Consider the following 16,280-nt stretch of genomic DNA (forward strand, 5'->3'; position numbering starts at 1 on the left):
AAGAGAAACTGAGCACATTTTAAATGTATTCATTGTTGGAAGATTAATAAGGAATTATTTGGGATGCATAAATATTTTAGCAAAAAAAAAATCTTGACTTTTTATGGCACAGAGGTAGTGTTGCTTTACTTCTATGATTTTATTTCACTGTGTATGACCTTTATCAAGACTTCTCAAATACTCCTAAAACTATAATCACATGGAATTTTGAAAAAAAAAAATGCATGCTCTGATTCCGGAGGTTTTGAGTAAGGCTTTAAGTATCTACATTTATAAGAAACTCCCAGTAACAGTACTTTGAGTAGCAAGAACCCATGTTAAACACTGGAGACATCTATTATTTTAAAGCTATTTACAGCCAGTCATTTCAGGCAATTCTAAAAACAATGAGATATTTATCTTAGGATATCTTTGGGAAAGCACAGTGTTCCTTGTCCATAAGTTACTCAATTTCTGACAGGGCCAACACCCTAAGCAGAAAGATTATATCTTTCCTATATTTTTATATTAATAAATAAAATTGGTAAAAATATTAATAGCAGCTTACCAATTATAGCATTTAATTGTTTACAAAGTACTTTTATATTGGTTAATCTGATAATCAAGGGGAAAGTTGATTTTTTAAAAAAAACAAGTATATCTATATTTAGACAATCAATATACAGTAAGCTTAAAATGAATACTTTTAGAATATTAGAATATTAATTATTTTTATTTTGATAGTTACACTCAATCTTTTAAATGTCAAATGCTAAAAAGTTAAATATAAAAACAATGTTATTGGGGTATTTGTGGGGCTAATAAATACCAACTTCTGGGGCGCCAGGGTGGCTCAGTGGGTTAAAGCCTCTGCCTTCAGCTCCGGTCATGATCTTGGGGCTCTGGGATCGAGCCCCGCATCGGGCTTTCTGCTCGGCAGGCGGCAGGGAACCTGCTTCCTCCTCTCTCTCTGCCTGCCTCTCTGCCTGCTTGTGATCTCTGTCTCTGTCAAATAAATAAAATATTTAAAATATAAATAAATAAATACCAACTTTCTTTGCTACCTGAATTCAAAACCAATTAAAAGATAGATTCAAGTTGGGACACCTGGGTGGCTCTATTGGTTAAGCCTCTGCCTTTGTCTCAGGCTATGATCCCAGGCTCCTGGGATTGAGTCCCATGTCGGGCTCCTTGTCCTGTCGGAGCCTGCTTCTCTCTCTGCCTCTGCCTACCACTCTGCCTGCTTATGTGTGCTCTCTCTCTGACCAAGAAAAAAAAAAAAAAAAAAAAAAAAAGATAGATTCAAGTCTCAGACAGATGGAGATTTAACTATCTCCTTTGTTAGTAATGAAGTTGACCTTGAGACATTTCTTAGGCTATGGTTTATTCATCTTTACTCTTCAATGAAACACCTTTGTTTACCCACTCGCTGGCACAGAATAAGACTATATAGGTCTCTCCAATGGGAATGGTCTATCCTTTATATTATTGAAGCAAAGAGGGTAGTCCTGAATATAATCTCAGAATAGGCAGCAGGTAAGAAGAATGGGGGGGAAAAATAGGCTGCTTCCTCTCTTAAACCTATTCACCAGCTAACTCACTCTTCCTCCCCTGAGGAAGTAAGTGAGTTAGTAAGGGAGTGGTAAGTGATGGAGCGTAGAGTAGCCTTGAATCTTACATTCCTAGTTATATCTCCCCATGGTATGGAGGATAAATGTTACTTACAAACCTGAAACTCTTCAGACTTAAGTAGAGAACTTAATAGAATTCTGCATACTCATCTGAATAAATTTGGTAAGTAGTACACATCAAAAAGAAAAAAAAAAGATGTTTTTAGGTAATACAGAAAATACATATAGTACTTTAGAGTTAAAGTACATTTGCTGACATTATCGCATATTTCACAACTCTGGTAGCACAGTGCTTGGCTCATAATAGAGCTAAAAAAATTTATGTATTTTTATTTGAATTATTATAATCCTCATTTTGTATAGGGAACTAATATTCAAAGTTGTAATTGCTTATGTAACTAGTAAGTAATGGAATTGAAGCCCAAACCCATCTCTGGTTCTACCCCTAGTACTATATATCTATCCTAATACACTGAATTTACAATGTTTTTTGGTCAATAAACACCTTTTTGAAACCACACAGTGAAATGGTTAGTTGTAAATATATAGTCTCCATCTAATAAAAAAGATAAGTGATTTTGTTTGGAGTATTTATGAGAATGAAATGAGGTGATTAAAATGAGAGCTCTTATAGGTTTTCTTTATTTTTTATGAGTTTAGTTAGATAGAATTGTGACCAAAGGCCTGGGCAAATGGATTAAATTGTTCTAGCTCAGTATTCTGTTTCAACTATCTATAAAAATTAATTTTCTAATCTACTCTGAAAATAGAAATAATGATAGCTCTCATATAAAGAGACTGGGATGTCTTTTTTTTTTTAAAGATTAATTTATTTTAGGGAGAAAAGAGAGAGCATGTGTGTGTGCTTGTGGGGGTGGAGGGACGGGCAGAGGGAGAAAATCTTCAAGTAGACTCCCCTCTGAGTGGGGATCCCAAGGCAGGACTCAATCTCAAGACCTATGAGATCGTGACCCACAAAATCACCACCTGAGCCAAAATCAAGAATCTGATGCTTAACCAACTGAACCACTCAGGCACCCCAAGAAATTAGTATGTCTTATTGAAATAATAAATGCACAGTGCCCAGCTAAAACCACTTGAATGGAATTCTTCTTTCTTTGTTACCTTCTTTCATAAAGTATTTCGATGATTTAGTTTCATATATATCAGGCAATAAAAATACCGATTCTATCCTCAGAAGACTTACAGTTTAGTGAAAAAAAAGAGGCCTTAATCAAAGATTAAGGCATTACATAAAGAAATACAAACTTTCGATTATGTTAGGTACTAGTCAGGACATATCTTCATACTGTAATTTAAGGATTTGTCAAGAAAGATTTGCCTGAGAAAATAATAACTGAGTTGTGGTCTTAAGGAAAAGCATAATTTGGGTCACCTGGGTGACTCAGTCCGTTAAGTGACTGCTTTTGGCTGTGGTTATGATCCCTGGGACCTGGGATTGAGCCCCACATTGGATTCCTTGCTCAGCAGCTCAGCAGGGAGCCTGTTTCTCCTTGCCCGCCACACCCCTTGCTTATGCTTGCTCTCCCTACCCTCCCATTCCCTGTCAGATAAATAAAATCTTAAAAAAAAAAAAAAAAGTAGCATAATTTAATTAGCTAAAGAGGGATCCCTGGAAAGACTCTTCCAGTAAAAAAGACATTGGGAAGAAGAACAACAGCCAGTTCAAGGCAGCTGGAAACCAGAGAAGATTACAGAACATCAGGTTCAAAACATGACATTACATGCTAGTAGTAAATAACCTAGATCCAAAAAAATGTAGTGAAAAAAATAAAACAAAAAACCCCCAAGAAACCAAGATGTGGTTGGCTCATGAAACAGGTAGACATTACCAGTTGCTAAAGCTAATTTAACAACAAATTATATTTTTACTATTTTTCACTATAATTATATAACTAATATTTTGATAATAAAGATTATTAGCAACTTTATTCTAAAATGTATATCCTACCATTCAATTCACTAATTACCTTTGTAACTAATACTGCAAGTGGACCATATAACCAATATAAACAATTTCTTTCTTTTTTTTTTAAGATTTTATTTATTTATTTGATAGACAGAGATCACAAGTAGGCAGAGAGGCAGGCAGGGAGAGAGGTGGAGAAGCAGGCTCCACCCTGAGTGGAGATCCCGATTCGGGGTTCGATCCCAGGATCCGGAGATCATGACCTGTGCCGAAGGCAGAGGCTTAACCCAGGGAGCCACCCAGGTGCCCCCAATATAAACAATTTCTAACAGAGACTATAGTGAGCCAGAATATTTGCAAAAGTAGACAATTAAAATGGAGTACATATGGCTAACAGGGGTTAGGCAAATTTATTAGGAACACAATACATATTGCCAACTGTTTTGCTACATATTTAGCATCTCACTGAACATATTGGGCAACTGATGACTTGTACTACATTCGTGGTCATAGTCAGGTGTGCAGAAAGGTGAGCATTTCACACAAATTCATTAGCAACACCTGGGATCCCTGGGTGCCAAGAGAGCATAGTAAGCAGGAAAATAGACTGGAATAAGAATGACTACTAAGAAATTGAATGGCTTCTTATCACCTTATTTCACATAAACTATTATAAAATGCTCCAGCTGTCAAGTGATGGCCATCTTACCAGGTGGAGGTTCTAGAACAGTAATCTCACATTGTAAATGTGAGTCCAGATTAAACTGGACTATGAATGGGACATTTTATTTATGAGCACAACAAAAAAAAAAACAACATAAACTCTGATTTTACCTTTCTCTCTCCTTCTTTTCTTTTTCTTCAACCTTTCAAAATCTGGGATGTTAATGTATTCCAGTCCTATATGTAATTTTGACTTTGGGTTACAAGCAGCCAGAGAGTTTTGTAACAATTGTACTGAACTTATATTGATACTGCAATGAGTGAGAGAGAACTTTTTCAAGGTTCTCCAAGTACTACAGAATATGTAGATTCCAGGTTATTTGACTAATTTAGAGAAATTGTCAAAAATAAAAAGACAGATATAAATAAAAACAACAGGAAAGTGTTTTAACATGAATATGATACAGAGAACATAGTTGTATGCAAAACTTTAGAGTAGGAGTGACAATATTTTAAATTTCAAGGATTTCATTGTTTTTCTACCAATGCCCATGTATTTACTAAGCAATAATCCTCATATTTTCCTAGTTTAATTGAAGATTGACAACTACACACTCAGAAACTGTATTCAGAAACCTAAGAGAGTCAGCCTTCTTTCTCTCCTTTAATTAATAAAATCACTGATACTTTCCAATATATTTAAGAATGTCTCTTAAATCTCTTAAATTATTTAAAAATGTCTCTTCTATCCATCACCACTGTAAACTATCATCCCCCAAACAACCATTGTCTCTCCATCAGATACATCTAATTCTCTATCCTTTCCTATTTGCATTCTCTATCTCTGTTTTAATCAGTTAACTTTGTACACATAAGACCTGCATTACGTAATTTACATCACAACTATACTAAATGCTTCAATAATTCCCATTATACATGAAATGAGATCTTTACTACTCACCATCTCACCCATGTCACCCTTGCCGACCTCATTTCTAGTCAACATGCTCCCTGGTAAGTACGATCAAGCCATCCTGGCCGCCCCATTCCTCTCCTACACTATCTTTTCTATAAGCAGTTTTCATAGACCGACTTGTCTTAGCTCCACTCTTACTATTCTCCGTGCCCACTCATTCTACCCTCCAGATCTCAGCTCAAGTCTCCTCTGCTTGGGAATGCTTTTTTTGAGAATGCTAGGAAGGTATGTCCAATTAAGCACTCTTTTTTTCCCCGCCGCTCATGGCAGTTACTGAATTTTCTTGCTTTATTTATGGTTTTGTGTATTTTTTTCCCTCTGACTTCTTCAGTAGACTGTATGCTTTATAAGACCACTGACTTTGTAGTTTTCATTTTACCATTTATCCTTGAGAATTGGCACATCATAGATGCTCAAAATTTTTTTCAAATAAATAAGATTTCTTTGAGAAAATTAGTAGCATTAGGTAGAGTGTAAAAAACAGTCCCTGAGTAGGACATGAACAAACCCTCAGACAAGACACACCCACACTGACACACACACATGTTGCATGTAAAATCTAACAAAACACAACTCTAGTAGACACTTCTTTTTTTCCTTTAGCTTAGAGTAATGGGAAATCAGTGGCAAAAATTCATAACCTTGTTTCACATTTCTCTTATAAAAAAGAGAAAATCATAAAAATAAGTTTCTTAAAATATTATTTAGACAGAGAAAGGGAAAGGAAATATTTACTAATAAAATTAATTTGAATATATATACACTGCTTTGACTTTTTCAACTTTGTGAGGCTATTTGACTAGTAAAATATCCAGTACTCAATTCTGTAAAGAATATTACTTAAATGGGCTTACTTATATGAATATCAGAATATTTATTTTAATGGAGTTTATAACTTTGGGTTTCTAGATATAATAATACGTACAGGACTTACCAAACTTGAAAAATTATGAAAAAAAGAATAGGTTTGTAATAAGGCATGGCTCTCTATTCAGAACAATGATCATGCATAATTTAATACATATATTAATATATAGATAATTCTAAAAAGATACAAAATTTTGGCTTTCATTACTAAGGAGCTAAGATTAACCTTTAACTTTGTAGCTTTGGAAATTATCTTTGTTTTGTTTTTCTCTCTACAATTCATGTTTCTTTTTTGAATGATATCCTTCTATTGTTTTTCCTTTCACAGTAAATCATTACATCGTCAATGTTATTTGTGTTTTATTAGTTATCTATTTGTGCCAAAGAATAGTCTGAAACTTAGGGGCTTAGAAACACAAGCATTTAATATTTCATAGTTTGAATGGATCAGGAACTTGGAAATGGCTTAGCTGGACAACTCTGGCTCCATTCTTTGAAAGTTTGCAGTCAAGATATCAGCTTGGGCTGTAGTCACCCAAAAGCTTGACTGGCACTGGAGAACCAATGTCTTTGCTGTGTCATTCATATGACTATTAGAAAAATGCCTTAGCTGTTCCCCCTGTGGGCCTCTCCATAAGGTTCTTCACTATCCTCACAAAATGGCAGATGGGATTCCCCAAAGGAAAAATAGAGGAAAGGGTTGACTTTGAGGTCTACATGTAATGTGGGTCTCAATGGCTCCACAAATTTTAACTCATTAGATTTTATAGCACTGTGAGAACTCATCCCTCTCTCCTTGCCATAGTGACAGTCACCCTGTATAGGACAAGTGGAAAAGACAATTTAATGGAGAGCATTTAGTTTTCTGAGAGTAAAGTAAGTAGGCTTTTACTACTCTTTAGATTCAGAACAATCTTTGGGGGACTAATTAAATTGTAATTTAGCGTGTCTCTACATTTAACTTCTTAATCATAATTTGATTTTTATTTTAAACCTCCTGTAGATTGGAGTAAGAAAATTTAAGCCCAAGCAAATTTCGGTGTCAAAACTCCTTTATTATATACCAGCATGTAGCAGTTGTAGGTTCCATACCTTTTTGTCAACACAACACCAGGTCTTTCAATTTGCCTTGAAAATGGATGTCAGTTGCTCTTAACAATAGCTACACTCTGGTTCTTTTCCATTAGAGACAAATCATCACAAATAATTTCCTAAGACATTTTCCTGGGAACCAAATAGATTTTGAATAGAAAACAGAGTAATACCTAGCTGCTTTTTTCATTGTGTATCTCCTTATTTGTTCAGCCATTCCTCCCCTCTTCCTCCCCGATTTCTTATCTCTGAGGTCATGTATGTTTACATGAGGTAAAAGGCTGAAGTCCTTGGCTCTGCTAATGCAAACCAGGATTCCTGTAAGACCAGCACACTGCAGTTTTCAATTTTCCATTGTGGTATGCTATTAAATATTGGTAGCTGTTTCCTACTGGTACTTTGCTCTGAAATTGTCTCTCAGTGGGATTTTGAATAGCAATGAGATATGTCATTAACCTTAATCATGAGAAAACATCCACTGCATCTAGAAAGAAATGCTTTATTTTGTGATGAGATACATGAATCATCAACTTAGTGAGGAATCTGTCTTTCAGTCACTTAGGTTTTTTTGTGCTTGAGGATCCTAAAAATTGCAATTGCTCCTATTTTTTTAAAAATAATTATTTTCAAGGCAAAAATTAAAAGTCAAGTTCTTTTTTTTTATTTATTAATTTTTTATTTTTTATAAACATATATTTTTATCCCCAGGGGTACAGGTCTGTGATTGATATATATTTATGATCCACAATATCTGTATGTGAATTTAAATTTGTGAAAAAGAGAGCACCTGTGTGGCTCAGTTGGTTAAGCAACTGCCTTCGGCTCAGGTCATGATCCCAGAGTCTTGGAATTGAGACCTGTATTGGGCTCCCAGCTCCACGGGGAGTCTGCTTCTCCCTCTAACCTTCTCCCCTCTCATGCTCTCTCTCACGGTCTCTCAGGTAAATAAAATCTTTTTAAAAAATAAATTAATTTGTGGAAAGAGTGTAAAAACAAAAATGTGGGACACCTGGGTGGCTCAGTGGGTTAAGCCTCTGCCTTTGGCTCAGGTCATGATCTCAGGGTCCTGGGATTGAGCCTTGCTTCAGGCTCTCTGCTCAGCAGGGAGCCTGCTTCCTCCTCTCACTCTGCCTGCTTCTCTGCCTACTTGTGATCTCTATGTCAACTAAATAAATAAAATCTTTAAAAAAATTAAAATAAAAAATTAAAAAATAAAAACAAAAATGTATTCTCAAATTCTTCAGAAGAGGCTAAGGATATCAGAGAATAAAATAAAAATAAAATATATCTCTACATTACTATTTGAATCTAAATGTAAATTGCTATAACTTCAGTGGTTAATATACAAAGCGGGATGGGTGCTTGTGTAGGAAAAATAATCTAACATAATATGTTTCAATTTCACAATACGTTTTACAGTGATAAAAGACTATATTTTCATTAGTTAGTTGTAAATTTTTCTTCTAAAAACTGACTAAATGTTTAGTTGCATTTCTGACTTTTCTAAATTTCTACATCAACTTTTCCCCTAATTCTATTTAACACCCACATAGTTAAAGGTTGATAAGTTTTGTTTAATTGACATATTGGGTAAGAAAGCAGATTTTAAAATTATGGTTTTCTAATTATTATTATTCTAATAGTGGAATTTTGTTTTGGTCATTAATAACTTCATCATTTAAAAATAGTTAATATTTTTCAAAAAACATCAATATTTATTTAGTGTATCTTTAGATCTTATGAGGAATTTGTGTTGTATTTAATTATGGTTGATTTGGACACATTCCTTTCTGGATAATTAATTTCCAAAGGATAATATTTGTAGGAGCAACAGTAAAGATTTGTAAAAACTAAGAATTCTTTTCTAAAATTATGCCTATATTTATGCAATTTCAAGGCTGTATCATCATCACCTAAATTGGTCATTTATTGTGTATGATCTTTCATGACTTGGTAACCCATTCCAGAGAATGATAGATTATTTCCTAGAACCACAGGGGTGTATTTCTTAAAAGCGAACTAAAAAATGAAGCAAATGAACTAAAGCTACGATAATGCATCCTGGAAGTAGGCAAAGTGTAAATCTTAAAGAAATGAGCAACATACACATTGTCAACTAAAAAGAAAAGGTATAATGTATCAATGACTTAAGCTGAGGTACTAGAAGAGTTGGATTCCCCAGGAAATATAAAAACGGATGTGAGAAAATTGAACAAAACAGAAGACGGATTGACAGTAGTAGACAAGTTATTTGAAAGAAATATAAGTATTTCAAATGGCATTTGTGGCCCATAAGAAGATGGTCTGTTATACTTGGACATGCCATTTTAAGATGTCTTAGACATTTTGGCTCCTAGTCCAGAACTTTTTCACATTAAAGACCATCCTCCTTCCTTATTTTGATAAATGTTCCTGGTCTCGCACCTTCAGTCATGCATGCAACTGACTAATGAAGCCACAATCCTGCAGTTGGGCTTTAGTGAGACATGAAATCATTTTCTAGGTCTCCCTGTTTTCTGTGACTTTGTGAATTCACCATGCCACCATGCAGTAGTTGCTAGGTTACTAGTCAGCATTGACTAGTTGCACATATCCACCCCTGCGTTCTTGACTTTTTGAAGAATATTGATTCAGACAGATGGATAGAGGGTGGAAGAACATTCCTTGCAGAAAGCATAGTGTGATCAAGGTACAAAGGCATGTATGAGCACAGTTGATTATTTAAGAATGAGTGGGCCCATCAGAAATAGAGTAATTAAATAGATAAAAGACTCAACCAGATTCAACTTTTCTCGATCCCACACACATTTTTTTCATGCAGAATTAGAATGCACATGATCTCTAATCATAATTCCTTTTATAACTATATATTATAGTGAAGATTGTTCAGTTAAAACATTGGATATATATTTTATGATTTGGGAGAAAATATATAAAATAAGTATTATTTTAATATTGTATATAAAACATATATAATGTTATAAACAGGCCCTTAGTAATAGAATGTACAATTCTAAATGCAAGATAATTAATTTGGAAAAACAAAACAAAACAAAACAAAAACCTGTGAAAATATCCCCATAGGTACAATGGGAAATTGCACATTTGAAGTCTCCTTTTATTTCTGCAGTATGAGGAGGGTTTATGTGATCACTTTTATGCCATCCTATTTTAATCTGTATTTCACTATATTACTTGTTTTATCCAGAAAAAATTTCATTTTAATGGTCACAGATTAATCATAGAAATAATATATTTTCCATTTATTCTACATTTTACTACATATAAGCTATATGTATTTATTTATTTATTTAGCACTTGAGACTTGAATATTTTTGTCATAAAAAAATTAATGTTGTTTTAATAAGAAAATGATTATTTAGCATTACAGATCATTATGATCTGGGCTTTATGTATCATTTGAAGACGAGGAACACATTTCCTTAAAAATACCCTAATATCTTCAAATAATCCCTATTCCTGTAATACAACTGTATTTTTGACAAGGCACTATTAACCATTCTGGTAGTATTTCTTTTCCTTTAGATTGTATAGCACCAAGAAAGTAAGTAATATGTCAAAGAGAAGGTGTTATTTGTTGTTTATATTATTGTTGTCTTACTGTAGTTTCCTCTTTGTACTTCCCAGTAGTAAGAGTATTAAAATAGAACAGAATGTGTTTGCATAAAATTGAGATATAATTTATACACAATGTAATTAGCTCTTTTAAAGTATAAAATTCAATGATTTTTCATGAATAGAGTGTGCAACCTATAATCAATTTTTGAACATTTTCAACATCATCTCCTCAAAAACTCTATATCCATTAATAGTCCCTCACCAGAGTCATTTCTTTCTACCTTAGAAATTCTCAATTTATAGTTAACTCCAAGCACACATAATCAGTTTTTCTCTGTGACATTCTTATTTTATCTTCTCAATTTGTAGGTAATACAAATAATTAGCAGCATATTTAATCCCCTATTCTCTAGCACAGTACAGCTAAATAGTTTTTAGCGACAAGTAAAATAGTTTATAAGTAATCTAATTCTTTTGATAACACTAAAAATGACATGAGAATATAATAACTTCTCTTAAATGACCTCAAAGATCTCTGGCATGGTAATACAAATATTTAATTGTAAAGATGAGTTTATTTAGTTAAAATAAAAAACTAGCACTTGCAATAAATGTTAGTTACCCCTGGGTGTGATTTGTTAGCAAAATTAGTAAAATGCTTGATAAATTTTTCTTCTTATGAGAACACAGGAAGAGGACTGAAATTATTTGATAACAGAAAAAGAAAATAAGAAAGTTTATGTTGTCTTTCAGGTCAATGGGGCCAAAATGGGGAAGACCTGCTTCCCAAGCAAAAATGACATCATTCTGTGACCTAGCTCCAAGTCTGAAATCTCTTTATTACAACGACATAAAGTCACCTCCAGAGCAACATTCCTTGTGATCCATGGCTGTGAGACTGTCTTCCAAGTAAGGTATTTCTCACTCGAGAGGTCAGTTTTTTTCTCTGTCATCATATCCATGATAAAGCCATGTCCAGGGCAGAATTCCTAAGTTCACATTAAATAGCTATGCCTCCCCAAAAGAAAGTGGCTTCTTCTCCCCTCTACCCTTTTTTAAACACTTTATTTATTTGACAGAGAAAGAGAGAGACTGAGAGCACAAGTTGGTGGTGGGGCAGGCAGAGGGAGAAGCAAGCCTTCAGATGAGCAAGGAGTCCAACATAGGGCTCAGCTCCAGACCCTGGGTTCGTGACCTGAGCTGAAGGCAGATGCTTAACTGACTGAGCCACCCAGGTGCCCCAAGAAAGTGGCTTCTTCTTCCCCTCCCCTCCCTTTTTTTTTTTAACACTTTATTTATTTGACAGAGAGAGAGACTGAAAGCACAGCTGGGACTAGGGCAGGCAGAGGGAGAAGCAAGCCTTCCGATGAGCAAGGAGTCCAACGTGGGGTTCAACACCAGACCCTGGGATCATGACCTGAGCTGAAGGCAGATGCTTAACTGACTGAGCCACCCAGGGGTCCCAAGAAAGTGGCTTCTTAACCACATATTTATTACTGAGGAAATACAGAAAGAGTTAGTTTCCAGAGGGGAATTGATATATTTTATAAATAAATAATAATTGATATATTTTATAAATAAAATATACCTGATAGACTGATACCCTGGGGGAATGGTGGGTCATCTGAATCAAATGATATTGCCTAGCTGTGTTTGCAGGACAGACTTCCTGGCACCATAATTAGTGCTCTGCACAACACAAAGTACATGGGAGGTGTGGGTGACTCTGTACACAGCCTGCTCATGGCTTAACTCCGTAATTACCAGGGTTGTTTTAGAAACTAACTTAACAATTTAAAAGGTACTTGGGGCTGTAAATCACATCTTAAAGAGACAAACACCTGCACAAACCTTGCTTTAATATGGACTGTCTTGCAGACACTTAGCTGCAAGACTTCATGATAGGATTATAAACACTAGTTTAGTGTTTGTTACGATAATGTTTCTCCATCGTAGGAGTCTCAGAATTACTTTGATTTCATACCTTATCTAGGATTAAGCTTGAGCCTTTGTAGCAAGTCTCTGGAACAGATGGTGACTCCAGGGTATAATTCTCGTCTAGACAGCCAAGGAATGTGGCCTCTAGGACAAGACACTGCTATCACTGTGGATTATAGACTGCTAGGACTGAAAGAGCTAACTTGGAAATGGAGCTTATAGATTTTCTCTAATTGTGAGCTTTCAGCTGATAATGCAACAGTCTGGCATTCTGCTTTCAGGGTATAGTTTTCCACTGACAATAGCCCATGCTTTCAAATTTTAGAGCAAATGAATAACAAGACTTACATTTTACTATGAACTTCTCAAAATATTTTCATATGCTACATATTTTGTTTGGTTACACAATTCTTAAAATATCATCCTTTATAAAAATGTAAGTGAAGAATGCTATCTATTAAGTCTTCCTAGAAATCACTACATTATTCACATAAACATAAAAATAATTTTGAAAAGCCCTTTTTCAAAGTTATAGCACTCTCAACTTTAATATGTTCAGTTTTGAAGCCTCACCAAATCATTTTCTGAGTGTATACTTATTATTTGAAAAAAATATTTAATTTCATAATTGTTTTTAATTCCATACAAGATAAAATAAAAGATAATACACAGCATGGCAATAAACAAAAACAACTATTTCATAGAAGAAATGAAAGTGTCAAACAAACCTATGAAAATATACTACGCTTCATTAGTCATTAGCAAAATAGAAAGTAAACTACAGTAAGATGATATTTTAGAACCATCAGTCAGGCCAAAACCAAAGTGAAGGCAAAGAAGTGGCAAAACAGAAATCTCAAGCATGGATGGTAAGAGTGTAATTGGCATAACCATTTTAGGAAATAATCTGAACTTGTCTGATAAAATTAGACACATGTATAACCTAGGGCACAGCAATTTCTATCTTAGCTACATAAGGTAGAGAAATATTTTTATATGTGCCAAGTACAGACAGAAGCTGTTCATAGCAACATTATCTGTAGTGTTATTACTTGTAATACAAAAATTGGAAACATTTGGGGCGCCTGGGTGGCTCAGTGGGTTAAGCCGCTGCCTTCGGCTCAGGTCATGATCTCAGGGTCCTGGGATTGAGCCCCACATAGGGCTCTCTGCTCAGCGGGGAGCCTGCTTCCTCCTCTCTCTCTGCCTGCCTCTCTGCCTACTTGTGATCTCTGTCTGTCAAATAAATATATAAAATCTAAAAAAAAAATTGGAAACATTCAAAGCATGGGTTAATAGAAATATGGAAAATTATGGTACATATATAATACAATATAACAGATACTGATGGGACAAAGCACCTTTATCAAGAAAATAAATCTTAGAAATATAATGTAAGAAAGAGAAAAATATCATTTTTAGAAAGCTCAAAATCAAACAAAAGTAAGTTATGTTTTTATAAATTTATACATATATGACATTTCTTTAAAAAAAAAAGAAAGGATAAACATTAAATTCAAAATGGGTGTTACTTCTGGGTGGAGTTCAAAGTGTAAGTTGGTAAGAATACACAGCTGTATTTTTATGGGATGCTTCCTGGATTTTTATACACATAATTTAGATATCATTGGAAAAGTTACTGCATAAACCATACAAAACTCCACAACACTGATATCTAAAAATATGTCTTGATTTTCTATCAAATATAATCCTAAAAAATTCTAAATCCATTATTTTGAAATGTCCAACTCAAATTTTTTATTTTTAATTATATCAATGACATTAAAGTAAAAAACATGGTCCTCTCATGTTATATATGAGAAATATTTGAGAAATGGAATTTCTTAATTATTTAAAAAAGAAAAGAAAGAAGGAAATTCTTTATGTCCTTGACATGTGCTTCACTGGACCATGAGCCAAAGGATTTTGACAAATTCTGTAGATCACAGTATATATTGAAAAAATTAAAAAGTTATATTCATAAACCATAATTTCACAAAATTGAGAATCAGTGCAACTCTAATAGCTACTGTTTAGAAAGATGTGGGCACCTTCTCATGACCTAGCACTTATCCAAGGAATGTACAATAACTTCTGATCTACAGTTAGAACTAATCCTTTCTCTTCTTTTTGTTTTTGTACTATGAGTACAGATGTCACTATATCTTTTTGCCAGTTTATTTAATGGTGTGTTAAAAATGAGCATAAAGACTTGAAAACTCCTTTTGTCAAAAGTTTTACAAAGTAATAAATCTTCCTTGTATTTGCCTATCGAAAATGCTACATCAAATAAGCAAAATGGAGAGCTTCACAATATTCATACTTCATTAGTTTACTTGAAAACATTTCACATCTTCTCAGCATTTGTTAAATCATTGACTGCATTAGATATAAAATGCTGCTGATTCTATTTGCATAGCAGGTTGTCACCTAAAAAAATGTGTTAACAGTGTTCCTGACAAGAAAACAATGAGCTTTTTATATCGAGTCTGTTCTCTCTCACATGTTATTAAGTAAAAAATATATATATATATTTAATATGCTAATGTACTAAATCTTAAAGGAATATAGCATTTTATAAACATGTGAAGCATCAATACAGAACATGAGAGATCCACAGAGCAAGTTCTGAAAACTGCTATACAGCTTCCAGTGACAGAAAATGTTGATAATCTGCTAGAAAAAAAATAAAAAAGGAAACTTCCAAAGCAATATTACATAATCACCATAATTGCTGCCTTTCATAGTTGAGTTATTGCCTTAGTATTTTAACTGAAATAAAAAGAAAATATCAGGGGCAGCTGTGTGGCTCAGTTGGTTAAGCAACCGATTCTTGATTTTGGCTTGGGGCAAAATCAGGGTCCTGGGATTGAGCCCCTTGTCAGGCTCCATGTTCAGTGAAGAGTTGGCTTCAGGAGTCTCTCTCTCTCTTCCTCTCCCTCTGCAACCCCCTCAAATTAATTAATTAATTAAAACCATACAAAAATGAAAGAAAGAAAAATAAATAAATAAACACAAGACATGCCTCTGCCTAAAGCAGAACTTTTCCCCACAAAATTATGAAGGGAATAATGCCAATTCACATACCAAAACTGTGATCAGGACACAGGGATAGTTTCTTCCATTATAGTATGCTGAGTATAGTATTCATGAGTATAGTATGTGGAGTATATGTGCATGAGTATAACATGCTGAGGATATATATTGTATGCTGAGTATATATTACCAGCTTGGAATGACAGGTATTATATCCCAGTTGTACAGCTCAGGAACCTGTCCAGCCTGGCTTATCTGGAGCCTCTGTTTCGGCATTTCTCAGGGAAGGCAATCAAGGTGGCCACCATGCTGCAGTCAGTCACCTGGAGGGCACACCGGGGAGGAATCACTCCCATACTCCCCGTTCCACACTCATTGTAGTTGGCTGGATCATGTTCCTTCCTGGCAGTCTAACAGAGTTCCAATTCCTTGCTAGCTGCTAGCTGAAGATAACCCTCAGATTTCTGCCACGCATGCTCCTCCATGGAGAAGTTCATGAGTTGGCAGCTTGTTCAAGTGAGAGGGCAGGAGAGATTATAAGCAAGATGGAAGTCACTGTCTTTGCAAACTAATTCTGGGGGCCAGTATC

At 34.6% G+C, this 16,280-nt stretch overlaps 1 pseudogene; it reads right to left on the reverse strand.

Moving 5' to 3' along the window:
• The window catches only part of LOC132014586 (pre-rRNA-processing protein TSR1 homolog), a 34,207-nt pseudogene extending 18,240 nt beyond the window's left edge, over positions 1 to 15,967 (reverse strand).
• Positions 15,968 to 16,280: the final 313 nt, after the last annotated feature.

Source organism: Mustela nigripes, chromosome 3 (assembly GCF_022355385.1).
Source record: "Mustela nigripes isolate SB6536 chromosome 3, MUSNIG.SB6536, whole genome shotgun sequence".
Classification (NCBI taxonomy): Eukaryota; Metazoa; Chordata; class Mammalia; order Carnivora; family Mustelidae; genus Mustela; species Mustela nigripes.